We start from the raw sequence: 22,707 nt of genomic DNA on the forward strand, positions 1-22,707 counted from the left end.
TTAGCGTGCGTTCTCGTGACGTACCCTAACTGTGTACCAAATTTCAACTTTCAGCTCCTAACCGTTTGGGCTCTGAGAGCTGATTATTTTATTATTATTATTATTATTATGTTGGTTAAGTGAGATATACTCGGTTAACACCGGTGGCTGTGATGTACTATGCCGGACCAAAGTCAAGGCATAGTAACCAAAACAGAAATTAAAGAAGTGTATCAGTGTGTGTGTCTGTATTCAGGAATTTTCTCACAATATGACATGTATTCAATATAGTGGCCTTCTGTAGTGTGATGTATGTGTTTCTATTCAATTGTAATGTGCCCAGGCTTTTGTGTAGTGTGTGTGATATGACACCTGTAGAAGAGAGAACAACAGGTACAATAAGCACCTTATCCATCCTCCACAGATGCCTTATTTCCTGGGCAGTTCTGTGTACTTGCTAATTTTTTCAGTGCATGCGTTTTGTATATTGTGAGTGTTTGGAATAATTATGTCTATAATGTATGTGATTTTATTGTGTTTGTCAATGAGTATGATGTCTGGTCTGTTGTGGTAAATTGTTTTATCTGTGATTATGGCTCTGTCGTAGTACATTTTGTGCGTGTTGTTTTCCAATACTGTCTGTGGAATGTATTTGTAGTATGGTTTGTGGATGTCTACTAATTTGTGTTTCTTTGCAAGCTCTTGGTGTATTATATTTGCTACTTGATTATGTCTGTGTAAATAATCTGTCTGTGCCAAGAGCTTGCAACCAGAGGTGATGTGTTGTATAGTTTCTGGCATAATGTGACATTTTCTGCATGTGTCATTTGTGAGTGTTGCATCTTTGAGTATGTGTTTTCTGTAGTTTTTAGTATTTATGACCTGATCCTGTTATGGCAATCATGAATCCTTCCGTCTCCCCAAAGAGGCATCCCCGAGCTAACCAGCTGTTTGACGCAGTTTTGTCAACAAAATCCTGGGCTAGATCGTAAGGATGCCTGCCATGGAGTGCCTTTCGAGCCCACGATTGCTTAATGGTGTCTATGCTTTTTATATGTTGTGTTGTGTCCATATGATGTGAGTGTAAGTTTAATGGTGTGTTATTCGAGTCTGCTAGAGTTACTGCTTTATGTAATTGTGATGTTTCTTGTTTTTTGTAGAAAAACTCTCGCAGTGACTGTATTTGTTTGTAGTGAAGGTTAACTATGTCAATCAGGCCACGTCCGCCATCTTTACGTGGAAGGGTTAATCTTTCTGTGGCGGATTTAGGATGATGTTGTTTATGCTTAGTAAGTGTTGTTCTTGTTTTCCTTTGGAGTTGCTCAAGATCAGTGTGAGTCCAATGTATAACTCCAAAAGAATATGTGAGTACTGGGATGACATATGTGTTTATTGCTTTAACTGTGTGTTTTGCATTTAATTGTGTTCTGAGAATAGCATTTAACCTACTTTGGTATTCTTTAATTAATCTTTGCTTTATTTGTGTATGTTCTGTTAGTTTGGCCTGTTGGAATCCTAAATACTTGTAGAACTCGCCCTCTTCCATGGATTCAATAACGTCTCCATTTCCAAGTGCAAAATCTTCTTTCTTCAGGATTCCTTTTTCTATGTGAAGTGTTTTGCATTTATCTAGGCCAAATTCCATTTGTATGTCCTTGGTGTATGAATGTGTGATTTGTAGGAGTTGATGAAGTTGTTTTTGTGTGGATGCATAAAGTTTTATGTCATCCATGTACATGAGATGTGACAGTGTAAACTGTGTTGTTTTTTCGTGTCTGATATTGTAACCATATTGCGTGTTGTTTAACATGTTGGATAATGGGTTCAGGGCTAAGCAGAACCAGAGAGGACTCAAGGAATCTCCTTGAAAAATTCCTCGCCTAATAAAAATTTGGTTTGTTTGTATGGAAGTGTTACTAACCCTGAGATGTAGTGTTGTTCTCCAGTGCTGCATAGTGTTTTGAAAGAATGCAATGAGTGATGGATGTATTTTGTACATGTGTAGAATATGTAGCAGCCAACTGTGTGGAACACTGTCGAATGCTTTTCTGTAGTCTATATATGCCATGTGTATGTTTTCTGTGTTGTCTGTGTGCTTGCCGTAGAATGACTGAATCTATGAGTAACTGTTCTTTGCATCCCCTGTGGTTTCTACGACAACCTTTTTGTTGTTCTGTTAGAATGTCGTGTTCTTCAACATGTTTGTATATTTTGTTTGCAATACAGGATGTCAATAATTTGTAGAGTGTTGGAAGACATGTAATTGGTCTGTATTGTGTGGGGTCTGTGGTATTGTTGTTTTTAGGTTTCATGTAGGTGATGCCCTGAGTAAGAAAAATTTGGCATGTCTTGTGGATTGATGATGATGTGTGTTAGATGTTTAGCTAGTTCCTGGTGCAGTGATGTAAACTTTTTGTACCAGAAATTGTGAATGTTGTCTACACCAGGTGTCTTCCAGTTGTGTGTTCTGTTAACAGTGTATTGGAAATCATGTATGTTTATTTCAACACAGGGCATAGTTGGTATGTTGTGCAAGTTTCTGTTCTCCTCCTCGATCCAGCCTGCATCAGCATTGTGCGTGACAGCACTGGACCAAAGAGAAGACCAATATGTTGTGAGTTCTTCTTCTGTTGGTGTGCCACTGTGCTGTGTATCAGTGTTTGCTTTGTTATTAATTTGTCTGTAAAAGAGTTTTTCATTGTTTGTAAATAATTTATTTTGTTGTTTTCGTAGTGTACATGTTTTGTATCGTTTGAGTCTACGTGCTTTGGCAGCAAGTTTTTGTTTTAGTGTATCAATGTATTCTGTAATGCGTGTGTTGTGATGTTCGTGTTTTGTGTGTGTTTTTATTTTTCTTGAAAATGTTTTTGAGCTGTTTCCTTAATTTGGGTGTTATGTTGTTTTTAGTGTATTGTGTTAGCCTGCCTAATTGCTGTCTAATGTCATTTATTTGTGTTTCTATTCTTCTCTGCCAGGCAGGCTTGTGATAGAATTGTGTTTTCTGTGTATTTGTCTGTGATTGTACTTTCAGTCCATTGGTGTGTCACTACTGTGACTGCTCCAGCATAAACTAATGTATGAATGTCTGCGAGTGTAGAAATTGAATGAATGTAGTGTGGTAGTAAGTGAGTGTTTACATAATTTAGTGTTTTTTCCTACTTCCTTTGACGTGTTGATTTTTGGTATTCGTGGTCGTTGTGTGGGATCTGTACCTGTATATTTAGTGAGTGTTTCCTGAAATATAAGTGAGAGCGTATTAACTAAATCCAAGTCTATGTTATCAGTGATGGATGAGGAAGTGTCTGTAGTATCATTAGTGGTAATTGTTGTATGTGTGTTATTATCAATGCTTGTTACTGGATTATCCTGACAGGTTACATGATCTTCATTAATGTTAGATGTTTCTGTCTGTTGATGTATTTGATCAGCAACCTGTTGTTTGATAAGTTCAAGTGTTGTTTGCTGGAATAAGGTTGTTGTGTATAATTGTTCTTTTTTTGATCAACAACCCTTTGTTCGGTGACAGTGAGATGAGGATACTGTTGTGTGAATCTATGGTGTAGTTGTTGTCTGTATGCTGTCCATGTTTGTTTTCGAGTTTTGTGATGGTGTAATAAGTACGGATGATAAACTCGTTCATTTCTACCTGTCCAATTTCATCCGTTGGCGTGGTTTTCCAGCCTTTGTGGTCTGTGGATGAATTGCCACAGAAACACCAAGGCTGGGTTGGTTCCTCACATCTGTTGAGGGCATTGCAGTAGCCATGCTTGGGCCGGTGCTGCTTTTCGCCACCGGTAACCAAGGGAGACTGTGACCTATTTTTCGAACGTGAGCCTCTGCCTAACCCACGAACGCGGACCTTGTTAACCCCGGGCGACGTCCGAGCCGGTATCACACTTTGATCTAGTTATTACCATGATGAAATATCTCCACAGAATGTGGGTGTGGTCACTCTTAGCCTTCATCTTCTCCCCATAGAACCTTACTGGGCATGGGTGTCCCTAACCAAGGAGCTTATGCTCCAACAGCCTGCATTGCCCCTAATGGATCAGTAAAAATTACTGGGCTCTCCCACCACGACCAGGTGGTGACCACGGAAGAGTTATTGATTATTATTATTATTCTTATGATTATTATTAGATAATTATTATTATTATTATTATTATTATTCCATTATCAACTCGTCTCGATTATATATATAGATTCGGGCAGTAAAAAAATTTAAGTGATTTTTTAAAATATTGTCAGATGTAATATCAATTTTAAAAAATATTTCTGCAATTTGTTATAAAATATTGTAAATCTGCAGAGGAGGGGCCTACAGGGTAAAAACACACAAAAGTGTACAGGTTAAATAATGATAATTTTTGATTTACCATTTTTGATTTGATTTAAATTAGTACAGATATCTTCTCTTTCTACTAATTTAGAAACATACTTGTATAGTGAGTCCTATTCATGCATGGGTCTGCATGACCAGGTCAAAAAACAATTCAATGTGGGTTATCATCTGGCAGTTTACATACATGACAGCACTACACATACAGCACAGTCTTGCCTTTTTTTAGTCATACTGTTTACATAAAATCATGTAACTCAATTTTTCACCTATTTCCCAATTATATACTAAACCAACAAGAATTTCAATAATTCATTATTCCGTATATAAAACTAAAAAATAGAAACTATAAAATATTTAAAAAATTTTTTTTTAACAAATGCTTTTTGTTAACATAAATGCATTAAATAGTAAAAAATAATTTTTTTTTTCAGTTTTCACATCATTATTGGTATTATGCAACCAAAATTAAAAGCTCATGAGAAACCCATAAAAATTGATAGAAAGTCTAAGGAACTTTCTTAACAAGAGCACTTCATGCTTTGATTTTTGATTGCATAAATCAAGTATACTGTGAAAGCTGGAAAAAAAAACTAAGTTTTTGCATTTTTAGTCCATTTATATAAAAAAAAAGCGTTTTTTCAAAATTTTTTTTTTTATTAAAATGATTGTTATTATTGCCATTTCGAAAATGAGAAAATATCCAACTTTCCCCAAAGTTATCATCCAATAGTCTTGTTTATAAATTTTTAGAAAGACTGCTATTCTGTTGAGTTTCATCAAGCACTGAATTTGTACTACTATAGAGCTAGTGAAAGGAACGACAAAACTAGATCGAGGCGCCTCTAGCGGCGACGCCGAGTGACAGAATCGGGGGCTACAAAGCTGGCACCAGTGTTGTTCCATCTAATACTTTTGTACTAATCTAATACTTTTTTACTTGTTCCAGTACCAAGATACCCAACACCATTTTCCTAGTACAGTAGAGACTCGTAAATCGGAACCCCGGTAATCGGAATCGCCGGTAATCGGCACGATTTTCAGTCGGATTGTGTCGTGCTAAATCGAACGTTTTTGATACTAAATTTACTTCTAAAGTATAATTTTCATGTTTTTATATTCTTCAATATATTTATTTTGGGTTAATGTTACCTTAGGTAGCCAAGATGGCGGCTTGTCTCTAATTCCAGCGAGGAAGCGGTGGGACGCACGTTCTAACCTAACCTATTCTAATAAATTACCATAATTATTAGCAACCAAATTATTAGAATAGGTTAGGGTAGGTTAGAACGTGCGTCCCACTGTTTCCTTGCCGGAATTAGAGACGAGCCGCCATCTTGGCTACCTAAGGTAACATTAACCTTATTTTGTTTGTACAAAATGCAGAAATAATTTTTAACGATACGATAGCCTCGATTATTATTATAAAAATTTTCGTTAGGCTTAAAACCGACGAAAATTCAACACGAAGCGACACGCAACGGAGAAAAATTTGAACATACATTCAGCAGTTTACGGTCAAATTAATGCCTGCATTAGTCAATACAGTCACTTCCCGACTTACGACGGGGTTCAGTTCTGCAACTTCGGACGTAAGTCGAGAAGTGACTGTACTTACAACAAAACAGTTAGCCATCTTACACAAGCACACGCGAAGGGTACAACAAAACTAAAGATGACGCAATCAATCGTCAGAAGCGTGCAAGATATATATGTATATGATACATATTTGACGAAAACTATAAAAAATTAATACATTTAAAAAATTTTTTATGAAAGTTTTTCGTCATAACTCGAGAAGTGACTGCAGATCATTAGGACTGAGCAGTATTAATATTCTGATATTTATTATACTCTTAATTTTGTACAGTTTAAAGGTTGGCTTGGAAGAAGTAAACTATATATCCATTGCATGGTAAATAATGAAATTTATAACTAACCACATACAGAGAAGCTTCAATAAGGACCATAACAGTAGCTAATAGTATTGTATTAACAGGGAGAACTTTTTCCTTCATTTTCTCAAAATATTAATTTTGCTTCTTATTCGAAAAGACACTTACGTCACCGCGTGCACTAACTTGCGCTTTCACAACTAAATTTTCATTCATAAAACCACATAATGGACCCTGAAACGAAACTATCTGAGCGATGGAGGACGCCATTTTGCTTTCCACCGTAAACTACTGCTACAAACGGCCGTTTTTTCAGTTCGACGGCGTGCACTCCCACCGGAATTTAGGAACGCGTTCCGCAGAAATTTTTAAACGGATGTCGCTCGCGCGGAGTTACGCAGAGGATAAAAGAACGCACCCAGAGTGTAAATAATGGCAATAACTTCACCCCCGCTCTAGCCAGAGAGATGCGGTTTGTTTTGTTTAAAAAGAAGAATAATGTGTCTACCTAATAGATGCAAAGTTTAGCGATTCTCTGTAAATTAATTTTTTTTTTCTTTTCTTCGTAAACTTCAAATTTTAATATTATTTTAAATTTGTATTAAACTATAAATTAAACAATCGTAAACTGTAATATGTTTTTAATCAAATACAAAAAACAGATTAAACGTAGCGCGATTTTGAAGCGAAATATTACGATTTAAAAAATTATCCAAAAAGTGCAAAAAATGCGCCACATAACGAATTCCACTCAATTTTTTTCTGTAGATCGCCCGAACGGAAAATGAAAAAACGATTAGAAAACGATTAAAACACGCGATTTTATAACTACTGTTTACATAATTCGAAGTCGTAGTCTGCGGGAGGCATGGCATTTCGCGGGAAATTTAGCGGCAATTGTTTTCACTGGTGGATCTAATAATCGACAAAGAAATTAACCAATTACAGTGTAAAAGAAGTATACTGTTGATGTTATCAGCGAATATTCTGCCTTTTTACCTCTAGTTGCTGTAGACTATTAGGGGTGTTTTTTGGAAATACTAAAATATTTTTGACCCGGAGTTCGTTACAAAGCACTTATTGGTTGAAACAGTTAAAAGACACATACGAGATAGCGAATCAAAGGTTAGATAGCAGCAGACTTACTTATAGTTTGTAAGAAACGCTTCTAAAGTTGACGATTTTTTCCCCAAAAATTCCTGAAACGTAATACTCTTTTGTTTTCGTTATAAATAAATAGAAATGTTATATTTTGAGTAGTTTTGTTGATTGATACATCAAAAACACATTCCCACAAACATCCAAAATGTAAAAACCACGAAATAAACTATAATGTTTACAAAATTAATTTTTGAAAATGGCCAACTAATGTACCCCATGCGCTCAATTATGCGTGAAAACCTTGCGCGCCTGACTCCATGATACTATTGATAGAATTTCGTAATGCCATAAACCTATTATCATTATTATGTTGAGTTTTGTGTTATACTCAGTTGACATCGATGGCCGTGTACTATGCCAGACCAGAGTAACTTTAAAACAAGACGAAAATTAAATAAATGTGTCATGCGTATGTCTGTATTCAGGAATTTCCTAACAATATGACATGTATTCAATATAGTGGCCTTCTGTAGTGTGATTTATGTGTTTCTATTCAATTTTAATGTACCAGGCTTTTGTGTCAGTGTAATCATCGCTCGACGTTCCAAATGCTATTGTCAAACTTATATGCTTATAGGAAGGTGGCGCTGAACGTCCGACATTCACGTTTTCGCGTTGAAAACTCCGGCCTTAACCTCGCTAATAAAACTCTGTCGATTATGGCAGCCAACCATTCTTCAAATTGTTTAAAAACATTTTTACCTGCGCGAAAAAATTTTATAGCGATTTTAATTAACCTTTAATAACGCGCGATTAACGCTTAATTGTTTTTTATGAGATTTTTTTTTATAGAATTTCATTCATAATTCTAAAGTTTTAGTGCACGGATTTAACTGTGGTAAAGTTATTTAAAGCTACTTTCTGATGTCAAAAACGAAATTCAATAGTTTTTTTAAAAAGTTTTTTAATTAATATATTTTATTATATATATGTTTAATTAGGTCGGGGGGTCGGAAATCGCAATAAAAAATGTAATTTTTGAAAAATATTTAGAAATATACGGCCACCTAGTATTCACCCTACTTTAAACCCTTCTCTTCCTGAGACTTCTGAGAATGTCCCGGGAAAGACGACACCAGCTGTTCTCAAGGTCATCCAGCTGTAAACACAATAACTCATCTGTGTCAGATTTCGCAGAAAGGCGAGACAAAAGAGATTGAACTTTGAACCTTTCTCTTCAAAATCAACACATTTCTTTCGGTTTTTTTTTCGTTTTTATGTTTAATTACATTAAAATTAAAAATTCCTGAGTCAAATCGGACAAAAAGGGGTTAAACGTTTCAATCATGACGAAAGAGTTTGTTTGTTAGTATATAGCAACGCAAAATATGGGTGATATATCAAGGGGGATGTCTCCCAGGAAGACTTTCTATGGGAAACTGGCACCTATTCACGTGTTAGAAACGTCATGAAAATTCGGAAAACTCCACATGGCCATCCAGTTGGCCATGTCCGAACCTACGACCACTATCAGTCTTCAGTGGTTTTATCCACCCGGGCATTGGTAAGAGACGTAGCTACTTAAAATTTTGAGATGCCAATACATTAAAAAAGGGCACAAAAATTGTATTATATTTTCAAAATAATAACATTTAACAGAAGGCAAATGTTGTTTTTAATACACAAGGAATGCAACGGAATAAATAATTTATAACAAATGATTTTAGGATCTGGTAACGTTGGCCGAAAATTTTCTGGTCCTCCTGTGAGAGATCCTGACCTTCGTTTAGTTAATTTCGGCATAATGTTTTGTACGACCGCTTAAAAATACACAGTATATAATTAATTTCAGTCACCTCCTTTAAATAAATTATTTAAAAATTATATCTAGTGAAATTTAAATTCAGTTATTATATAATTTTATCATAAATCATTGATGTTGTTGATCGATTCCTCATCCATTTACAATCATCCTATGTGGAATATTTTACCTATTTACCCGAATTATTCATAATTGACAATTAGAAAAAATATATTAATAATATAAGAATTTTATTTAACTGTAATTTTACATTCAGAAACTGTTCTAATATCGATAAACATTATTTCGTAATTACGAAATAATTATACGAAACATAATCGATACGGATGCATCACAATGTAGCCGTACAACAATGCGAGTCTAAAAATAATTTCAAGAAGGGAAAAAACAAATGAGGTAAAACAAAAGAGAAAATATAAATGAATAAATTTCTAAAATTAAAAAAACGAAATAATTTCATATAAAAATTAAATTATATTTAACTTAATTTATTATTTTGTTTATATTAATTATGATTATTTCTGGCAACAATTAAAAGTTATTCGGTTTGCTTTTGAATCTTTTCTGGCAACACTGAATGGAGATTAGGTTTTTGCGTGTACAATGCTTTTCTGTGATGAACATTATAAAAGTTTAATTTTTTTTTGAAATATATAATAAATAACCTTTAATATTTATTATTGAAAACAAATGTAGATTTATCTTTGAGTAAGGATTTCTATGCTCAAGTAAAACACGTGGAATTCTTTTAAAATTTGTTTGCAAGTTGGAATCTATAAGTAAGTGTATAGTGTTATTAAGGTAATGAACTTAATGAAGAATTAAGTTGCATTGGTTAATTACAATTAAGTAAATGATAAGGAAACGTGATGGTGATGTAATTAAGAATAAAACACAAACTGATCATCATTTATTGTTAAATTTTTATTAATATGTATTAAAAAAGTTGCATATTTTATCAAAAATTAAGAGTTTAATAATAAATCTGCACAAAATCTCACTATCTTCAATAAACTGGACAAGTATAACACAATACACAAGATAAACCTTAAAAGAATTTCCAATAAATAACTGCAATGCAAGCAAAATACTGACAAATGCGTTGGCGTTCTGAATTGGAATGCGACGGCTGTGAATTTAAAATACATTGAGTGTTACGGTTTAGAATGCCCAATAGTCCTCGATGTGGATCTGAGTTCGGATTGAAAATGTTTGTATTAAACTTATTTACCAGTATTTTTCAAGAATTGTTGAGAAAACAACAACTACACGAGTAAACTGGAAGTATATGTAAATGGAATAACACCTAAATACAAATTTCCAGCAAATAAGTATGCAAATATTTGTATTCGTTCCTGAAGAGGGATGATGAAATTGTGGCCAAAAACATTTGAACATTAAATATTTGTGTATTTATTTGCTGGAAATTTGTGTTTAGGTGTTATTCTGTTCAAGAATTATCAAGTGCTGAAGAGGGATTTAGACCTGAAATGCATACGAAAACGACAGTTCAAAGTGATTGATTTTGCTATTCTTTTCTAAATGCAAATGCTGTGTACGATTAATTTTACATTTGTTGAGTTGTGAAATTTTAGAACTACAATAATTGAATAGGACAAGAAGCTTCGAACATATTATTTACTGGAATTTTTTTTAAGGTTTATTTTGTGTGTTGAATAAATTTGCCATTCCAAATGAGAACAAATAAAGAAAATGAGATATGATTTTATATAAGAGAATTATTTAAGGTTTTGATGATTTTAAAAATATTAACTTTATCATAATGAAGCCTGCACTTGCAATTTGATACGATTAAATAAGTATGCAAGAATAATATTGAGACTTGAATAATATTATGGAAGAAAATAATCTTTTTAAAGGCTTCATTTTATAAATATAAACGATTCAAACAGAAATAAATTTACCTTTATTTGAAACCTTTAAAAAGAGGTAAAAACTTGTAGAATTTGTACAACAGGGTCTTGTTTTACAAGGGTATTTATATTTAATTTATATACACAGATCTGTATTTCCACAGATGGCAAATGGTTAGGTGGATGCAAAGGGGTAATTTTTATTATGGAATTTAGTATTTATAGTAAAATACAGTAAAACATTTTAAACACATATTGACATTTTTCTATTTATTGTAAATGGTTGCATAAGTGTCTAGGCAATCATCTTGAGACCATTGGGGTACAGCACAAATTTACATGGTAATGTTCTATGTAGTCTGTTAACATGAAATCCCTATGTAAAACAAGACCCTGCTGATTATTGTATTTTTCTTTAAGACCAATGTTAACCTTTTTTATTTTTACTTTATTAGCGATACTTATAAAGTTTACAAAATAAAACAAAACAGTTTAGATCATAAATAGGATATTTGTTGTTACTTAAAAGAGAAAACAACACAGATTATATTTTCATAATTTTTTGCTCTATTTTTTAATTTTAAATTACAGTAATAGAGAGGTTGTGGCCGAAGTTTTCATCTCTAAAATGTGAATGTCGAACGTCGAGTGCCACCATCTTGTAAGCCTAGAAGTTTGACAACGGCATTTGGAATGTTGAGCATGATTCCAATGACGTTCCAAATACTATTGTCAAACTTCTAGGCTTACAAGATGGCGGCTCTCAACATTCAACATTCATGTTTTAGAGATGAAAACTTCGGCTGCAACCTCTCTATTATTCATAATTTTATGCAGAGTTTTAATGTTTTTTTTTTTTTTTTATAGATCTGGTTTTGTCTTGATCTTCAAATGAACTTCATTATAGATAAGACAAAACAAATCTATTCATCACTATTGTTTATTATTAGGATTGATATTACATATTTAAACTAAAAAGCTTGATTTTTTAAATACAAAATTACATTTAAAATTTATTATAACTTTTCAAATCTGAAACAAACTATTTTATTATTAAGTTGATTCTGAAACCTCAAAGTTAAAAAGAAATCGTAATTGCTAACAATATGCCAAGCTGTAATACTTAATTTTTTGGATTTATTTTTTAGATCAAATGTCTAATGATCATTCTAATCAACCACTGTTCTAATGACCTGTTTTCATTAGGAAAATGATTGTTAGACATTTGATCTAAAAAGCATATTCAAGGAAAATTGTAATTTATTGAAACAATTTGTAATACAATAGTAATTCAATTATTCTAGAAATTTATTATATTTTTCTACTTTTATTTTGATCGTTAGACTGTTTTTTTTTATTTTTACATTATACAAAAAAACTATTTGATTAGGCCCACATGAATGGCATATATGATAGAAATTTCTCAATATTTATATACTAGAACTTGAAAATGACCAATTGTACTGATAAATATTAATTGATCTGTTTGATCTTGTTATATATGTATTTCTGGATTATTTTAAGCAATAGATTGATCACTCTGCCAGTTAAACTTAATCGTTGATCAAAAGCAGAAAAATAAAATTTATTTACTAGTTTTTGCTTTGATCATGACATTTTTAAATTGATACAGTCAACAATCTTATCTTCTTATCTGTAACCTTGGGACCAGACACTTTTTGTAATTTCATATTTCAGAATGGTAGTACTGTATTTACGTACTGTATAGTTGCATCTATAAAAGTAGGGTTCCACTAATTACAGACATGACCAACGTGGGATGTTCAAGCCTTTGTGTTTTGATAACATACCATTTTTGACATATTTTGTTTTTAGATCTTCATTTCTTACAAAAAATGGCACTCTCCTGTATGTCGAAAAATCACCTAAAGTAAATAAAATATCCATGAGCAGCAGAGAAACGTGAAATTTGTAAACGACCATTATTGTGTAGACTTGTGACTCTCCATGCTCCACAAAAAAACCTTTGGTTTTTGGAGCTTGCTAGTTTTCGGAATTTCAGATAAGTCATTGCCAACTGTAGTTACAGATGGAAATTAATCAGTAATATTAATTTCCACCTGTTTTCTTTATTTTAGAAATGTAATAAAACAAATGCATTTCTAAAATTTGATAGATCAAATCCTTTTTGTTTTCTGAAGTTTGATAAATTTGATTTTGACATTATGTATTATTTATTTTAAGTTGGGTTTTTGCTTAGTTTAACTAAACGAAATATACTTTTTGACTCTTCAGGGATATATTTCATGCAGTTAAACTATCGAAAGCCCAACTTATAATAAACTTGTGTTCTCTATAGTGAAAATTTAGAATATATATGTGAATTAGGAAATTTCAAAATTTCATGTTGAAATTTTTTAAGTTAATAATAAAAGTTAATAATTACAAACATAAATAGATATTAAATAGAAAAACTTGTTTATGTAGTGTGTATTTTAAAACCTAACTGTCTGACAAGTGATATATATGACCTTTTGTATACAATTGTTGCCTACACTGATTTTTTATATATTCTTTCTAATGCATGCAAAGGATATAGAGAGCTTAGAAAATGCTTTAGATTTCACTTAGGCATTTATTTTAATATATTTTATTTTAAGAGATTTTAAAATTTATCAAATATACAAATTTCTAATTAGATTTTTAGGCTATACATATTACTTAATGTGGTAACTAACTAAACAAAGAAATGGCTTAAAGGTAGACAGTTAGGCTGCTATCTTATATTAAATTTTATTTAAATCTGTGTCTAATTATTACATTTAAGTCTAACTGCATATCTTATAGCCATATTTCTTAGTTAGTTTAATTAGTTACTAGCCTCAGTATAGCCTGGAAAATCTGGCAGTTTAAATTAATATACTGTATTGAAAATTTGGTTTGGTAATTATTAATCAGTTTTTACAAAATTGCTAAACTCATTTTATGCATTAATTTGTATAATATGGCCAAAAGATTAAAATAAAAAAATTGACAGAACGGAAGACGACTTAGTTTCTTCATGTCCAATCACCAGGAACAAAACAGTCTTTCTTTGCAGAGATGACCTTTTATTAGAGACTACACCTCTGTAAAATTATCTAAAACAGTTAAAACATTTACTGATGATGAGGCAATCAAAAAATATGTACATAATTTCAACTAAAATGACAGATGATATTTTTTAAATTAAAAAAAACATTGAAGAAACTTGAAGAAAAATGACATGACTGTTTCATTATTAATAATAAAAGACTGGGGCCTTATTCTGGTCACAGTCTCTGGTCTCTCGTCTTTCACAAGCCGGTCGCTGATTGGCTAATCATTTGGATTAGCCAATCAGCGGCCAGCTTGTGAGAGACCAGAGATCAGAGACGGTGACCAGAATACGGCCCCTGGGGTTGTCAGTTGTTTTTAATGTATTCCTGTTTGATAAATATAAATGATATTTAAACTATACCTTACAAAATATTTTGTTTTCATCTATAAATTTATTTTTTATTTTAATATTTATGAAAGTTGTTCCAATTTTGATTCATAATTCTGAAAATTGAGATCAAATATATAATAATATATAAATCTTAAAATCATTTGCAACAGTATTATTCCCTATTTCTCAATCACGCTAACTGTGACCCTATTACAGGTCAGGCTCACTCGTAATGAGTGAAATTGTCTAATTTGCTTGTACTTGGATTGATAATCAATCCAAAGCATAAACGCAATCAGTCAAAAAATGCGATCAAGTTTGAGTCAAATTATAATATGTCAAGAACGTTAATTTAATTTTGTTTTTCCAGATAATAATAATAGAACTTGAAATATGATATGCAATCATTTTTATGAATCAAATTCAAAAAGATTTTATGCAAATGAAATCAATAAATTTGTGGAACATCGGGAGAAGTTAATTGCAAATGATGTACTATTGTTGACTGAATGAATATATTTTGTTTTAAAAAAATAAAATGAAAAAGTATCGTTGCTTGACATTTACGTGTTTTGGGTAAAAGTCAGATTACTTCTTACAATGTGAAAATAGTCAAAAACTAATGTTTAAAATATGATAAACAGGTTTTGCAACAAGAAAAACATGCACACTCGTGACAGACCTTTCTAGGCAGTTACCAGAACCAGAGCCATTTATATTAAGTAAAAAACAAATTGGCACATTGCAATTATAATGTTACTTAAATGGTTTTTATATTGTAAAGTTTTTGTTTGTATATAAAAGCTTTTACTATAATTAATGATTTTATTTTCATAAATCAAAATAAAAGAGAGAAAATTATTTTATATGAATGTATAAATAAGAATTTAAATAAAATTTAAACAGATATAATAATAATAATGATTATTTATGAGGTGGTTAATAGAAAATTGATATAAGTGACAAAAAACCTCTTCCTAGTAAAGTACAAAAAGTATTAATTCAAAATTAGATGGCTAATAAATGTCAGTAATATGTGAGCAAATGTAGATAGATATACCTATATTTTTTTAAATGAACATTAAACTTTATTGCCACAGTATTATATTCTTATATGTATTATTTGAAGATTATCTGTGTTTAAAAGGCAATTTGAAAGAGAGTATGGGTTATGCATGGGACAGTTATATGCTGATTTTAAATTGCAATTAATCAACCTTATGGAGAAGCTGCTGTTGCTCTGTATTGGTGATTCCCAACAATGGTACACAGAAAAAAAAATTAATAATGGCGGATGTACTATAAGAATATTCGGATTCTACATTGAGGCCTTTGGCAACATCACAGTACTTGTTGCTTAGTTTTAAATAAAAATATAATTATATTTATCTTTCTCCAATGTTATTCAATTTAAAAAACTTTTTTACATGTACTGCACTGTATATCTAACCAAGGCTCCACTTTTTGACTTAGGGAAATGGGCTGCCAAGAGGTATGCAAGCCCAAGAAAGGTTGGGAACCGCTGCTCTATATCAGCTGTTCCATAAGCTCGATAAGTACACACACTATAGCCTGCACAACTTGACAGTAGGTTGCAGGCCAAACTTAAAATAGGCTAAACATCTTCGGGCTACAAATTGGTTTTTCACTGCTCATTTTCCAAGTAAAGGTATTATAATTAATGATTAAACTATTTTTGCAAATGAACCGTATTATTAAAAAGGGAAATTCCAATTAATATCAATTAATTACGCATAAGATTTTTATTTATCTTGAAATCGCATTAACGTACTTGTTACATGTTTACTTTCTTTTACTTCCTCTACATTTTATACAGGCATCCTTTGATGAGTCATGCGTTGTGCATGCTTGCTCTATAGAGATAGGTTAAGTGAAAGGTTTGATTTTATTTTAGCAATTACCTGCAGGGTATTGCACTAAAATACAAATTAAACTTTTCATTACTTGTACCATACCATTGAAATTCTTCTTTATAAACATCTTATATCCAAACTCTAGTTTCTTGATTGATGTGAATAATTTAGTTTATTTTAATGTGGTAACTACAGTAATGACATTTTAAATTACTATACATCTACTTTTATATACATTTATCTTCCCAATTATAAATATTTATACTGTATAATAAGAAATAATTCAATTTGAAATATGTAGTTAAAAATATATACCGTATTTTACGGACTATAAGACGCATTTTAATTTTTAAGCAATTTTAAAAAAAAATACCCATAAGACGCACCTGAATTTTGAAGGCAATTTTTCGAAGAAAAAAATGCGTCTTATAGTCGTAAAATACGGTATATGTAATTTTTCAGCTTTCACAATAACTTTCGTAATGAATTTTTATAAAATATTCAACATTAAAATTCTAAACATAAACATTTAAATATTAATTACTTTTTGAAATTGTATTTAATGTTTTAGCTGATTTATCTAAAGATCTTTTATTATTGTAAAATATATTTATAAAACTAAAATTGTTATAAAATTGAAAATTTCCAATATACAGTAGAGCATCGATTATCCGACTTAATTGGGGACTGGGGTTGGTCGGATAACTGAAAAGTCGGATGATCGAAAAGTATGAAAAAATACATTATTAGTATAGTGTATTAGGCCTGGTTTAAATACTAGCTTCCCTTTCATGGGAGCCAGTGCTGCCAGCTAAAACATGCAAAAATTTAACAAAAATAATATTAAAGTAGCCAAGACATAACCAAATATTGTAGCGCCACATCACTAGCGGACATTTGAATTTGCCGACTAGAACGCGGTCGGTTAACCGATAAGTCGGTTAATTGGGGGTCGGATAATCGATGCTCTACTGTATTTCCAAAATTTCTTGTTTTTGATGCTTCATGACAGTATTTTAATATATTCATAGTAGTATTGTTTAAGAGGCATTGTGAAGACAATCATAAGGTTTGTCATTAGTTCATTGTCATTAGGTTGCATGATTATTTAAAAATTTAAATATAAAAACTCATTTCAAAAAGATAGCACAGAGACAAATTGCATGTCGGTCTTTTCAAATATTATAAAGGGAGGATGTATAAACCATTGGTTTGCTGAGAACATGTTAAATGCATGGAAACTGTCGTACCATTAATTCATTACTATTTTATTTGAATACATTTGATGATTGTTCAAGTTTTTTAATAATGTGAATATGTATGTAATATTCTAAGGATTCTTTGAATTTCATTAGAATTTAAAATCTGAAGATGACCAATCAGTTTAGCTATAAACACTTGTTTTAACTTGTAGTTTTTCCTTTTTTGACCTCTTTTTCAGACTTTTAACATTGTTTTTTTTTTTTTTAAATAGATTATAGATTAATCAACTATCAAAAAAGCTGAAGATCTATTATATCTAGACTTTTGTAAATTTAAACTAGGCTATATTGTAGAAGAGCACTACATATATTATAATTCATTATTTAACACTAAACTTTAACACTCACAACAATGAAACAATATCTAACACTAAACAACACAATAATAAATATGTTGTTATAATTTATTGCTTTTATATTTTGTTTTTACTTCAGGGTTAATTTGTTGTTTTCCTGGGGAAGACTCATATTGTCTAAAATGGAATCTTTCTAGTATTTGTAAATAAATGAATGGTTTATTTTATTATATCAAAGAAATAAAATTCTTTTTTTTTTTTTTGATGAATTTATAATGTGAATAGAGTATAGAACTGAACACCCATATAACGCGCTCCCTATAATGTGACGAAAAAATTGCGACTAGTACTCATACAGATTTTTGATTTTGTCGTTCAGTGGTATGCGTTTTATTCTTCAACTTCTAGTTGCAGGTTTAAACATGCATAAAATCTTCTGATAATGCATATCTCAATAATGTGATTTCCTATTACACGGAATGTATCTCCCACGTTGTATGTGAGACTACTGTATATGTATCCTAGTAATTAGACATAGTGTATAAAAATTTTTGAACTTACAAAGATAATATATGTATGTCTCTAAATTATAAAAAGTATATGGAGATGAAGCTGTGTTTTTATGGACTAGCTCAGTGGTCCCCAACCCTATGCCCGCGGGCACCATGGCGCCCGCCAATCGTTTTACGTGTGCCCGCCACTGTGCGACCACAATAAAAATAAAAATATTTTCGGTTTTCGATAAAATGCTATGTAAAAGTTTTTTCACTTTGAATGATTAACCATTCAAAAGTAGAAATGGCGTCCAACACAGATGAAAGCACAAAGCGAAATGCGACCGATCTCTTTTTCCCCTCCGCCAAATCTGCACCAATTCAATTTCCCATACCTGAAATGAAGTAAATCGGTCCGTTCTGAATACCATAAAATCAAAGTAGGGAAACGTGTAGGGCCCGTAACTTGGAGTGACCTAGAAATTTCAGCAGTCGTTAACTAAAAAAAAAAAAAAGGTCAACAGCCATCCGTGTGTCAGAAGTAATCTCCTGCCATGATATCTCTCGCACCATCTAGAAATATTCCTGGGTGACACCACAATATCCGCACCGGGTGTCACCCATGCTAATGTCACATTATATAAGATTTGTTTAGAAGCAACTTATTTAAATGGGGCCCCAATTTAAATTTTGTCTAGGGCCCGCTAGAGGCTTAATCCGGCACTGTTAACTATGTCCAAATATAAATTCACCTTGAAAAAATAAATGGTGCCCGTCGTCCAGCCGGTATTCTAGAATGTGCTCTTAGGTACAAAAAGGTTGGGGACCCCTGGACTAGCTGAATTCCAAATTAAAATTATTGGAAACAAAAATTATTTTTATAGAACTTTTCTTATAAAATATATAATATCTAAATGTTTTCAAGATACTTTATCTCTTATTCTTGAGCATTTAAATAGAATAAATTTCTGTAGATGGAGTAAACAATTTTTAAATGTTTCTTGATTTTAAGATGCATGATCACTTAAAAGTATGTTGCATAACATAAACATGCAAATTGTATATTATTGGTGCATAATGCATTACATAGTCTACTCATGATGGCTTTTGATTGTTGTTTTTAAATTGCAAATACAGTTGCCAGCAAATCTAAGATGTACTACTACTATGGAAAAGAAATAGATGGATCATAGAACTGATAGGTATAGCATATATATAGTAATTTATAGAAGAAATGGATGTTATTTACAGAAAAAAAAAATAGCTTCAACAAAGCAGAAGTTTGTTTTTAACTTTCTTTTATATTGTAGAACAAAAGCTTAAAATATAACTTTAAATATATGAAATTTTACTTTTTTAAAAGTAGTTTTATCATTAGATTATACTATTTAAGATAAATTTGGAGTATAATTTTAATAGATTTTGATACCAACTTAGTTTTAAGGAGCAAATTTTCTTATTGTTGAGTCAGAGTCACAACTTTATGGCGTAAATTGCATTTTAAGATCATTGTGTGACTCATCAGTGAGCTGCGACTAGTACTTATACGTAAAACATTTTATAAACTGAGAAGAGCAGCTGTTTTTGTTAGCTGGAAACAAGTGAGGCATTTCTGGTATAGTGTGACTTATCAGTCATGAGAAAATAAATGTAATATCTTTGTTTTTGTGTTTTATGTCTGTTTTTCTACTTATGTGAATACATACATAAATATACACCATTTCTTTATTATATGATAACTTGGTTGTTAAAAAGAGAGTAAAAATGGATATACTCAAAAGACTGTCTATAGGTTCGAGCTATATGAAAATGGCAATGAATGTCCCGTATCATTATGTGAGGGATTTTTAAAACTTTTTCAAAGCATACAACAATATAAGTTTTGTTTGATAATACTGGCTATCAAAACAAACTTTTACTTAACTAATGAATGAAGTTGGAAGTGATATAAGAACAGGAAGAAAGCCTGCAAATATTCCAATGCATTTTCAACTTCTATTTGCACTTTGATTTTATTCTATTAGTAGCTTTCTAATAATCATACAGGATATGAATTGTGTTATGCAACAGTGCAAAGATGCCAACTATTAGAGATTTTCTGTAATTTTATGGAAGTCACTTGTAAATTAAAGACTTATGAATAACCCCCTAAAAACTACAAAATGATCTTTCATACTCCTAAATAAGTGTGTAATGTGACAACACACGTAGGTGTTAATTAATGCTCTGTCTGCATAGAATTGTCAGTATGTCAAATTTCAAACTAATCAGCATTTTCATACCAATAATGTAGAATGTACAGACAGCCAGTTGCAAAGTGGAAGAACATTCAGTAACCATAAGGATTTGTCTAAAAATGTCCTTGTGCATGGCGAAGTTGCATGGCTGTGCTAAAACCAGTAAAAGAAAAATACGCTTTTAGGAGTCTCTCTTGTGTTATTTTTTATGAAAATTCTTGAATATGGTGGTAATTTCTTTTCAATCCTTTACATCTTTAAAAGTGTAGTAACATTCCTTTACACTTACGTCAATAGAATCCTCATTATTTATCATAAATTATTTGTAGTAAGCAAAAACAGTGAAACCTCTCTGAAAGACCACCCTTCCAACGTCGTTCCCCTCATAAAGACCACTGTTTGCTTGAAACCATTGGAGGTCACAGATCAGAGGTTTTTACTGTATTTAATTTAAATTTAATGTGAATAATAAATTTATTTGTTAAAATTAAATAAATTTTACCCTTAGCATAGTGTTCATCTGTTATAGTAGAAACATATTTTGTTATCATCATTTGGTAAAATCTGTAATTTCTTTTTTAAATAGTTAGCAAGAAATGATTATTTTGCTTATCGTTTGATAAATTTTAATGTAGTATGCTGCATTTTGCAGTTTACTTCAATTAATTTTAGGTTGAGCCATATTACCAAAAGTAGTATAAAACCAAAAGTAGTTTCTTGAATGTAAGTTAATCAAAACTTAAAAATTATTATAAAATTATATCATGAAAATGGCATTGATGAAATTTGTTGGATAATTTTATCTGTGGATGACATTTTCCATACAAGTTAAATATATCTGCCAAATGGTGCATCTGAAAATTACAAAATTGGGATTACATTTGTGAAAATTCGAACCTGCCGGAATTAAACCGTTATATTCTAGATTTAAACAACGAGGAAAATTATGAAAGATGATAGTTGTGAAGAAAGTGTTGCAATGAAATTTCTTAGTTCAATAAAGCTTTCGTAGTTTTTCTCAGGAGTTGGCAAAAAAATGCACGAGTCAGTATTTTTTAAAATTGACTCCCATAAAAAGAATAATCAAACATCTTTACTACACCCGATACATGTAAAGCTATCCACCAACCAAAGCCGAATATAATTGGGTGAGAAATGGCTATAATAATAATAATTAAATAGACAATTTGGCTTTAGAGGTAGACGTTAGGTGCCATCTCTTAATAAATTTAATAATTACGATTAATTAAATAATTTAAATAATAATTTAGAATTACTGGCGTTGTAATAATCGTCGATGGTTATATGCTGGAGGAGGAGATTGAGCCGAAGGTTCGGGTAGCGTAACTGGTAATGTGTCTGCACGGATAGCAGAAGGTGCTGGTTTGAGTCCCGCTTTGGGCCGATTCTTTTCTTCCAGTAATTCTAAATTATTATTTAAATTATTTAATTAATTGTAATTATTAAATTTATTAAGAGATGGCACCTAACGTCTACCTCTAATGCCAAATTGTCTATTTAATTATTAATATTATAGCCATTTCTCGCCCGATTATATTCGGCTTTGGTTGGTGGATAGCTCCCATAAAAAGATTTGACTCCTCAACTCCAACTTCCCATTCCTGGTCTTTCTTTCATTTTTGACAGTTTACAATCTGTTAATATCAATATTAGTTTAGTGTTTTTGAAGACCTTTCATCTTTATCTCTCTATTCATTGAAGATTCATAGAAGAGTTCATTTAGTTCAGGTCCTTAAACTTTTTTGAGTGTTGACTGCTCTGTGGAATTCGTGATCTTTCATTGTCCCCTTTTAGCAAAAAGTATATAGCTATATAAATAAAAATGTAATTGTTTGTTTGTTCCTAATAGCTAATCTCCAAAAGTTCTTCACAGATTGCTTTGAAATTTTGACACAACAATGCATTTGAATATGTGCGTGTTTTTATATAATATAGATAATTAATATTCGGAGACAAAGTTCACCCGTGCAGGGGTCACCATTTATTAATTCTGTGTTCCAGACAAACAATAGAATCTCGGCGACCGACCTTCCTTTTTAGGCTACTAGCCGCCAAAACGCTAAAAAGTCCTTTTAAAAAACAC

The 22,707-nt window shown here is 31.5% G+C and overlaps 1 protein-coding gene across 1 annotated transcript in view; it reads left to right on the forward strand.

Annotated features, from left to right (window-relative positions):
- The first annotated feature begins 9,689 nt into the window (after positions 1-9,689).
- Positions 9,690-22,707, forward strand: part of LOC136981942 (KH homology domain-containing protein 4-like) — a 77,768-nt gene continuing 64,750 nt past the window's right edge. The window contains exon 1 of the mRNA XM_067278353.1: positions 9,690-9,915. The gene's annotated coding sequence lies outside the window, so the exon portion shown is untranslated. The remainder of the gene's footprint in view (positions 9,916-22,707) is intronic.

This window comes from Centruroides vittatus, unplaced genomic scaffold, assembly GCF_030686945.1.
Source record: "Centruroides vittatus isolate TY-2023 unplaced genomic scaffold, ASM3068694v2 contig_799, whole genome shotgun sequence".
Classification (NCBI taxonomy): Eukaryota; Metazoa; Arthropoda; class Arachnida; order Scorpiones; family Buthidae; genus Centruroides; species Centruroides vittatus.